Below are 9,764 nucleotides of genomic sequence, written 5' to 3'. Positions count from 1 at the left end.
GCCATGCAAAACATTCTATCTTGGCAACATTTTTTTGCGGGAATAGGCAACATCTTTTTGTTCAAGATGTACGTGGGTGTTTTCTACCGTTTTCCACTTCCCTATATGAAATATGTTGCATACATCATCCCTAGCAGGCTTAGGCAGAGAGCAACGTATATCTCTACTGTGATCAATAAAGAGTACAGCAGCCCAAGAATATTACCCTTTTTTGAAACGCAGGTATCAGCTCATTGACCGCATCTTAATATTTTGTACCTCCTCTTTCACTGCTATCGAATATTTAGATTGTCATTAACTAATGCCCATACCATCTTAAGCTATGAGCAGACTCACCCAGGTGATTATTTCCTATCTGCTCTTGCCTATTCATTATCTATACTTTTGAAAAATCTAAGTTATTTTTTTCTCTCACGCAGTAAGTTTTTGACTTGTTGAAGACAGAAGGTATAGCAGCTCTAAGCCTGATGTAGTATTGGCGTCTAATGGGGCATTAATAAGCTGTGTATAAAAACTAATTTTCTTTCTTGGTGTCAGCTCTGAGAGGGACGAGCATCAAGTTGTGAACATTTTTATTTCAAAACTTTTTTTTGTTGGTCAGCTGTTTCCATAAAGAATTAGGCAATGTTGTTTTTCATGCATCAACTTATTTTAGTGGAGCTGAGCATTATGAGGATTTGTAAAGGCTTTGGGGTTGCTAATCTGAACAACCATTATGATAAATGGAATTATGTTCATTCATTTCTTTTTTGAGGAAACATGTGCTTTTATCATATAAAAGATCTACAATAAGCATCACTGCCCAGCGTCTGGATAGCTCGGCTATATCTGCTTGGGTTTGTCCCTACTAATTAATTGGACTAGCCCCTTTAGTCCATGTATTTGTATCATCCAGTGTAGCTAAGCATATCTAGCAAATGAGTGCGACTGGGTTATTGAAGGCGGCCGAAAAAGCACATCCACCTTACACCTCGGCTCCGTCTGCCTTGGCTAGCTTGTGAAGTATGGATTTGTATCCTTGTAAGACTTCTTTCTATATTGCTTTTCTTGGTTTGATTTTTGTGGTGTCCATCTTGCATGGTATCAGATGCAGCTAGGAAAAATAAATGTCGCTCCATGCTTAAAAACGCTGGCATCAAGAAGCTCAATTAGGATATAAAATAACATACTAATCAGTCGTGCGTTGCACGTGCATGCTTACTAGTGTGCAAAGGGAAAATAGACGGAAAGCATAGCAAGTAACTTTTCTTTTTACCATTCTTTACTTTTGACAAAACCAAAGGACAATGTATAGAGATCTCCAATGTATAACGGCAGCACAGCAAAACGGCAATAGTGCGCCGATAGTTGAAACCACAATATCAACAAAATGAGATAACGTTATACTACTACTTGAAATGTTCAGATAATCATACATATATGTCATGAAACCCAGTAAATGCACATTATTATGCATGCTCAATGTCATCCAGGCTCCAGCACAGTTACGATGTTGAGTTTTCTGATGTAGCAAATAGAATTAATCAGAATCCTATGCTCTCTAAATGATATGAGAGCAATGTAGACTGCGAACAGCAATAGGCCTATACAGCAACAAAGAATCACCAATTTTTGCAACAACGATAACTATCCTTGTCAGGCAAGACGTCTAGCACCTATGCAGCATCGACGGAACCTGACAAAATAAAATAAGCTCAGTCATGGGAAAAACCGAGGAGGCTCTCTGACCGACCCTCTTACCATGAGGAAGACGCAGGCATTTCTACCGCACGCCTCGATCTGCTCCCCTGTCTCCTCTGCCACCACCTCCGCATGCTCCTCGCCGAGATCCTAGCCACACAACACAGGTGAATCGCACTGCTCGATCCTCCACGTTGTGGGTCGTCACGCTGGGCATCGCCACGCTCCACGGCGTTGAGTCTGCCGCAGCCGACGGAGCCGGATATGCCGTCTTGGCGGTGCTGTTGTAGGATAACGACGGGACGGGACAACTGGCGAGCCGAGACATGCATCTAATTCTACATTGCCCTGGTGCGTGCGACACATGAGTGAGCATGGAAGATGGCCAAGGTCACTGAAGCATTGGGCATGGTGGATTTTACAGTTCTATCTATTTTCTCCGGCGGCCAATCAAGCCTCGTTTCGCCTAAACGCTCTCACCTGTCGAGGGCCGCGAGCTGTCCCCGTCCTTGCCGTCGTCGACGCGCTCGGCGAGACTCGGAGGCAGTGGCAGAGCGATGACACACAGGCCGCCGCTGCTCCGAGGGCCGCGAGCTGGCCCCCCGTCCCTGCCATCGACGACGCGCCCGGCAAGAATCGGAGGCAGAACAATGAGACACGGGCCGCCACTACTCCGAGAGGTTGCACTACCGCGACGGGAGCGCGCCACTGCAGATGGCCGACTTGAGCGGTAGCACAACCTCGTTGGGGAGCTCGGAGATGCGGTCCTCCCAATCCCTGCGTGTCACCGCTCCTACTTCTCTGTCCTCCTACTCCTCACTGATGCAGATGGCCAACTTGAGCGACAGCACAGGCTCGTTGCGAAACCCCGAGATGAGGTCCGGTACTCCGGTCCTCTGACCCCTTGCGCGCCGCCGATCCTCCAGCTAAATCGACCAAGATATTTATGAAGGGATTCTAAGTGACATGGAGGCACTAGCTCTTCGGGTGTCTCTTTGATGTAGAAGGTAAATAAAACGATCGATCATGTCTCTTTGAATGCCAATAATTATCGATCATGTCTCTTTGAATCCCACGATTGATCATGTCTCTTCGGGTGCTTGCGTATGTTTTTCTGAGTTGCCATCCTTGGGAGACCGAGAGTCTTTTCCATGGACCTAGTATTATTTACAAAAGAAAAACTAAATCACAGGATGGAATCGATGATGTGGCTAGACTGCTGAAGTGGATGGTTGCATGTTGATTGCTAATGTGGACAGTGTGCATGGTGAGAGAATGGGTTGTAGTGGGGATCAACTTCGCACGTTGTTGCGGGAATGTTTGCAATATTTCAATGAGATTTTGATTATATGGAACATGAATTTTTGAAACAATAGTTTTTAAAAGTATATAAGAATTAAATGTAAATAGCATAATAAAATGAAATTTCACATGCATGCATGTTGTAGTGGACTTTTAATATGAATAGTGGCATGTTGAGGTGGGCCTTTCCTTATGCATGTTGAATGATGAGGTGGCATGCTTGCATGTTGAGAGAAATATGTTGGTGGGGGCTAGCTATTTAGATATAGAAGATGTTAGATTTGAGCAGCCAGAGAACAGTTTGTTTCGACGATAAAAGGCTCCATGCTCCACTCCAAGGCGAGTGCAATGCCTTCCGCACATGCTGAAACTTCCACTTCAAGGACGCTAGAACATGTATGAAGAAAACGACATGATGCAAAGACGATACGTTCTTCACGATTTCGTAGTATCATATCGGCTCCTCCCGTCCCGTCCTCCTCCTTGAACGCATCGTCTGTATTCAGCTTGTTCCAACCCACCGGCAGCCGGTTGATCTTAGAAAAAGATCAACTACCTGGCAAGCCGTCCAATCGCAGCATCCCTCGCGGCCCAATGATGCTCCATTGAAGCACCCCCGCGGCACGGCGATGGTCCATTGAAACATCGGCGGGCTCCGATGATGCTTCATCGCAACACCGTGCGTCGGCGATGCTCCATTGAAGTATCGGGGTTGCAGCACCGTTGCCGGCGAGCAGCGCCATGGATGTTGCATTGCAACGCCGTCGCAAATCTCCCCCCATTCCCAGCCATGGATGCTACGCGGCGTCTCGGCAGCGTCGACGACACTCGATTTGGCGAAGAAATGGGAAGGTCGAGCTACGGGAGGGGAAGAGGAGATGTCAGGGTTCTGGTTGCAGCAGCAGCCGACAGTTGTGACGCATCTCATACAGGAGTGTGTGAGAAAGGGCGAAAAGGGGTCGGCTCGATCTGGAAGAAGGATCGATCGGCTAAGAGATAAGGACAAGGGAGGTGTCGCGGGATCAAGTGACCACGTGTAGCACGAGCGACCTGAGTGATTTCCCGAGAAATCAGTCGGTTGAATCTAAATGTTCTCATTAATCCCTTACTTGTTACCTGCCTTTGTGTTGTAATACGTCGAAAGCTGGAACCATATGGGTACGTTAGGTTTTAGCCCAAGTTTTCCTTGCCAAATACTCCCTTCGTTCCATACTATAAGAACGCTTTTTACGCAAAAAAACGCACTTACATTATAGGACAGAGGGAGTACTTAGTTAGGCAAAATTTTGATCAAGCATTCTTTTTACCCGTCAGTTGGCAAACATTGACAAGCAAAATGATCTAAAGTTGCCAGCCCTGTGTCCCCTCTGCAGAGCATCTTCCCTCTCTCTCTCTCTCTCTCTCTCTCTCTCTCTCTCTCCCGCATCTCCTCCAATCTAGATCGGGACAAAGCACTACAGCTGGCCGTCACCACCATCGAGGCTTGCTCCCCTCCTCCCCATGCCATGTTTGAACGATGCCGCAATCCACACATCCCCCCTGGCTGCTACAACTGATGATGCTAACACGTTGCCGTTGGAAGCAACACCCCGGGAGATAGCGTGATGTTGCACTGCACCGTTCTCAGTTCGGAAAATCGTCAGTACCCAGTAGGATGGCTAATGCGGCCAAAGGTACCAGAGGGGAGATTGCACAAGGGGGTATCCAGGTTCCGGCCCTCGTATTTGAGGTAATTCCCTGCATCCTTCTTGTATTTTGTATTCATGGTGGAGTTCCTCGTGTGAGAGGATTACGAGGGAGATGTGCATATGACTACCGAGAGTTGAGTCTACGTTGGAGATGGGAATGGCTACCCCTAGCCCCGCCTTAGATGACAGGGCTTTACACAAGAATCTATCTGATCTCATGTCGCCTTCATTTTAGTTTGCATGCCAAGATTATCTCTGAGCTCTATCCTGGCATCTGAGCTTCTCCTATTGCCAGGCTCTGTCCAAGCCGCATAGGATCGGTGTATTGCACCGTTAGTAGCCCCCAAGCGTGTCTGGAATTAGAGTATCTTGGTCTCCAGGGATGAGAACCTAGACGGGCTCCTCTTATCTTGACAATCACTATGGCTTGACCTGATGAGTCTAGCTTCAAATGGGTTTTCGTGCCTGCGAAGTATTTGGCTTCTTGGACGTTGTCTTTATGACTTCGGAGTTGCTGGTGGGGGCTTCGAGGATTTGGGCATTCCTTTATGTTTTGTGTTACACTAAGTCTTAGGGGTTTGAGTTCGCCCGTGAGACTTGCCTATTCCTGACCTCTCAGAGCCACTGTTGCTCGAAATACGGAGTCCTGAGTTGTTATGGCATCCTAGGTCGGAGCTCCGTGACATACATTCTAGATATCGAGGCGTCGCCAACCCACCTTATCCCATCCCATCATAACTGGAAGGAAGACTAGTGCGATGCTCGTTGGTCTCACATTGACTGGCGTGTCATGATGAACGTGCCTGGATTCCCGCGGTCGTATCTCGCAAAATGGGAAATCGTGGAGGAAATGGGGCAAGTGTCACTTCGCCGAGGCCACGGTTTCGCTGTCTCGGGTGGGTATAAAGAGGGCAGAGGGAGAGCATTTCCTCCCATTCTTCCAGCTCTGCCTTAGATATCCATCCTCTCTTCCCCTTGCTCCTGACGCCACTGTTGCGAACTAACTGATACGTCTCCAACGTATCTATAATTTATGAAGTATTCATGCAAATATATTATCATTCTTGGATGTTTTACAATCATTTTATAGCAACTTTATATCGACTAACCTTTGACCCAGTGCCAGTTGCTGTTTTTTTCTTTTTTTCTTACATCACTGAAAAACAATATCAAACGGAGTCCAAACACCGCGAAACTTTTTGTGGATTTTTTATGGGCCAGAAGACTCCTGATGGGCCAAAGCAGCACCTGGGGGTGCCCTGATATGCCTCCAATGTATCTATAATTTTTGATTGTTCCATGCTATTATATTATCTGTTTTGGATGTTAATGGGCTTATTTATACACTTTTATGTTATTTTTGGGACTAACCTACTAACCCAAGGCCAGTGCAAATTGCTGTTTTTTGCCTATTTCAGTGTTTGGCAGAAAAGGAATATCAAATGGAATCCAAACGAAATGAAACCTTCGGGAGAGTTATTTTTGGAACAAACATGATCCAGAGGACCTGGAGTGGACGTCAAGAAATCAACAAGGAGGCCACGAGGGAGGGAGGCACACCTGCCCCCCGGGCGCGCCCCCACCCTCGTGGGCCCCTTGTGGCTCCACCGATCTACTTCTTCCTCCTATATATATATATATATCCATATACCCTGAAAACATCCAGGAGCACCATGAAACCCTATTTCCACTGCCGCAACCTTTTGTACCCAAGAGATCCCATCTTGGGGCCTTTTCCGGAGCTCCACCGGAGGGGGAATCAATCACGGAGGGCTTCTACATCAACACCATAGCCTCTCCGATGATGTGTGAGTAGTTTACCTCAGACCTTCGGGTCCATAGTTATTAGCTAGATGGCTTCTTCTCTCTCTTTGGATCTCAATACAAAGTTCTCCTCGATCTTTTTGGAGATCTATTCGATGTAACTCTTTTTGCGGTGTGTTTGTCGAGATCTGATGAATTGTGGGTTTATGATCAAGTTTATCTATGAACAATATTTGATTCTCCTCTGAAATCTTTTATGTATGATTGGTTATCTTTGCAAGTCTCTTCGAATTATCAGTTTGGTTTGGCCTACTAGATTAATCTTTCTTGCAATGGGAGAACTGCTTAGCTTTGGGTTCAATATTACGGTGTCCTTTCCCAGTGACAACAGGGGCAGCAAGGCACGTATTGTCTTGTTGCCATCGAGGATAAGAAGATGGGGTTTATATCATATTGCTTGAGTTTATCCCTCTACATCATGTCATCTTACTTTGTTCTTCTAAACTTAATACTCTAGATGCATGCTGGATAGCGGTCGATGTGTGGAGTAATAGTAGTAGATGCAAAATCATTTCGGTCTACTTGTCGCGGACGTGATGCCTACATACATGATCATGCCTAGATATTCTCATAATTATGCACTTTTCTATCAATTGCTCGACAGTAATTTGTTCACCACCGTAATACTTATGCTATCTTGAGAGAAGCCACTAGTGAAACCTATGGCCCCCGGGTCTATCTTTTATCATATAAGTTTCCAATCTATTTTATTTCGCAATCTTTACTTTCAATCTATATCATAAAAATACCAAAAATATTTATCTTATTATTATTATCTCTATCAGATCTCACTCTCGTAAGTGACCGTGAAGGGATTGACAACCCCTTTATCGCATTGGTTGCGAGGTTCTTATTTGTTTGTGTAGGTACGAGGGACTTGCGTGTAGTCTCCTACTAGATTGATACCTTGGTTCTCAAAAACTGAGGGAAATACTTACGCTACTTTACTGCATCACCCTTTTCTCTTCAAGGGAAAACCAACGCAGTGCTCAAGAGGTAGCAAGAAGGATTTCTCGCGCCGTTGCCGGGGAGATCTATGCACAAGTCAAGACATACCAAGTACCCATCATAAACTCTTATCCCTCGCATTACATTATTTGCCATTTGCCTCTCGTTTTTTCTCTCCCCCACTTCACCCTTTCCGTTTTATTCGCCCTCTCTTTCCGTTCGTCTTTTTTTCGCTTGTTCCTTGTGTCTGGTGTGCCGTCATGGCTAGTCCCTTATCTGCCCCTTTGTCTCAGAATTTGAAGTTCTTCACTTCAAACAAAGATAAGGAGAAAATTTAAAAGATGCTTGGTCTAGGATGTTGGAATCTTATCATAATTGCACCCTAGAGGTGAATTTTAGAATTTTACTTCGCAATTTTTATGTTGGGCTAGATATGTTGCATAGACAACTCTTGGATTGCGTTGCCAAAGGGAATTTTATCGAAATTGATCCTAGTATTGCTCATGAAATCATAGAGGGAATAGTGGGAGCACTAACTCAACATAAGGGGTCACATCATACCCAGGAAGAGACACAAGTTTTTAAAAAGATTTGCGAAGTAACGAAAATTTTACAAAAGTCTCTTGAACCTCTTAAGAGTGTTAGCGGAAACCTTCACCGCATGAATATGTTGATTACCCTTTGCAATAAGCGGTTGGATCCTTTAGATCTAAAAATTTCCGAATATGATGGGAAACTTAAAGAACCTCCCGGATTCGAGCATGACTCTGCTAAAAAAATAAAAACAAAAGATGATAACACCTAGATCTATTCTTGCTTTTATGCCTAGCTAGGGGCGTTAAACGATAGCGCTTGCTGGGAGGCAGCCCAATTTTATTTTTGTTCCTTGATTTTTGGTTCTATTTAGTAATAAATAATTCATCTATCCTTTGTTTATATGTGGTTTTATGCTTTTAATTAGTGTTTGTGCCAAGTAGAACCTTTGGGAAAGACTTGGGGGAAGTTTTAGCGATCTTGCTGTAAAAAGCAGAAACATTAGCGCTCACGAGATTTGCTACCATTTTTACTAGAGAGTGAGATTAGGTTGATTCTTTTTGCAGATGATTAATAGATAAATTAATCACGTCCAGAAATTTATTATAGAATTTTTGGGGTTACATAAGTATTCAAAACCTACAGATTACTACAGACTGTTCTGTTTTTGACAGATTCTGTTTTTCGCGTGTTGTTTGCTTATTTTGATGAATCTATGGCCAGTATCGGAGGTTATGAACCATAGAGAAGTTGGAATACAGTAGGTTTAACACCAATATAAATAAATAATGAGTTCATTACAGTACCTTAAGTGGTGGTTTGTTTTCTTATACTAACGGAGCTCATGAAATTTTATGTTTAAGTTTTGTGTTGTGAAGTTTTCAAGTTTTGGGTAAAGATTTGATGGATTATGGAATAAGGAGTGAAAAGAGCCTAAGCTTGGGGATTCCCAAGGCACCCCAAGGTAAAATCCAAGGACAACCAAAATCCTAAGCTTGGGGATGCCCCGGAAGGCATCCCCTCTTTCGTCTTCTTCTATCGGTAACTTTACTTGAGGCTATATTTTTATTCACCACATGATATGTGTTTTGCTTGGAGCGTCTTGTATGATTTGAGTCTTTGATTTTTAGTTTACCACAACCATCCTTGCTGTACACACCTTTTGGGAGAGACACACTTGAATTGGAATTTATTAGAATACTCTATGTGCTTCACTTATATCTTTTGAGCTAGATAATTTTGCTCTAGTGCTTCACTTATATCTTTTAGAGCACGGTGGTGGTTTTGTTTTATAGAAATTATTGATCTCTCATGCTTCACTTATATTATTTTTAGATTCCTTTAGAACAACATGGTAATTTTCTTTGGTTATGAAATTAGTCCTAATATGATAGGCCTCCAAGATGGGTATAATAAAAACTATCATAGAAAGTGCATTGAATACTATGAGAAGTTTGGTACTTGATAATTGTTTTGAGATATAAAGATGGTGATATTAGAGTGTGCTAGTTGAGTAGTTGTGAATTTGAGAAATACTTGTGTTGAATATTGCAAGTCCCGTAGCATGCTCGTATGGTAACCGTTGTGTAACAAATTTGAAACATGAGGTGTTATTTGATTGTCCTCCCTATGAGTGGCTGATACGTCTCCAACATGTCTATAATTTTTTATTGTTCCATGCTATTATATATTCTGTTTTGGATGTTTAATGGGCTTATTTATACGCTTTTATATTATTTTTGGGACTAACCTATTAACCGGAGGCCGAACTCAAATTGTTGTTTTTTT

The sequence above is a fragment of the Triticum aestivum genome, chromosome 7A (assembly GCF_018294505.1).
Source record: "Triticum aestivum cultivar Chinese Spring chromosome 7A, IWGSC CS RefSeq v2.1, whole genome shotgun sequence".
Classification (NCBI taxonomy): Eukaryota; Viridiplantae; Streptophyta; class Magnoliopsida; order Poales; family Poaceae; genus Triticum; species Triticum aestivum.
This window is presented reverse-complemented; position numbering follows the sequence as displayed.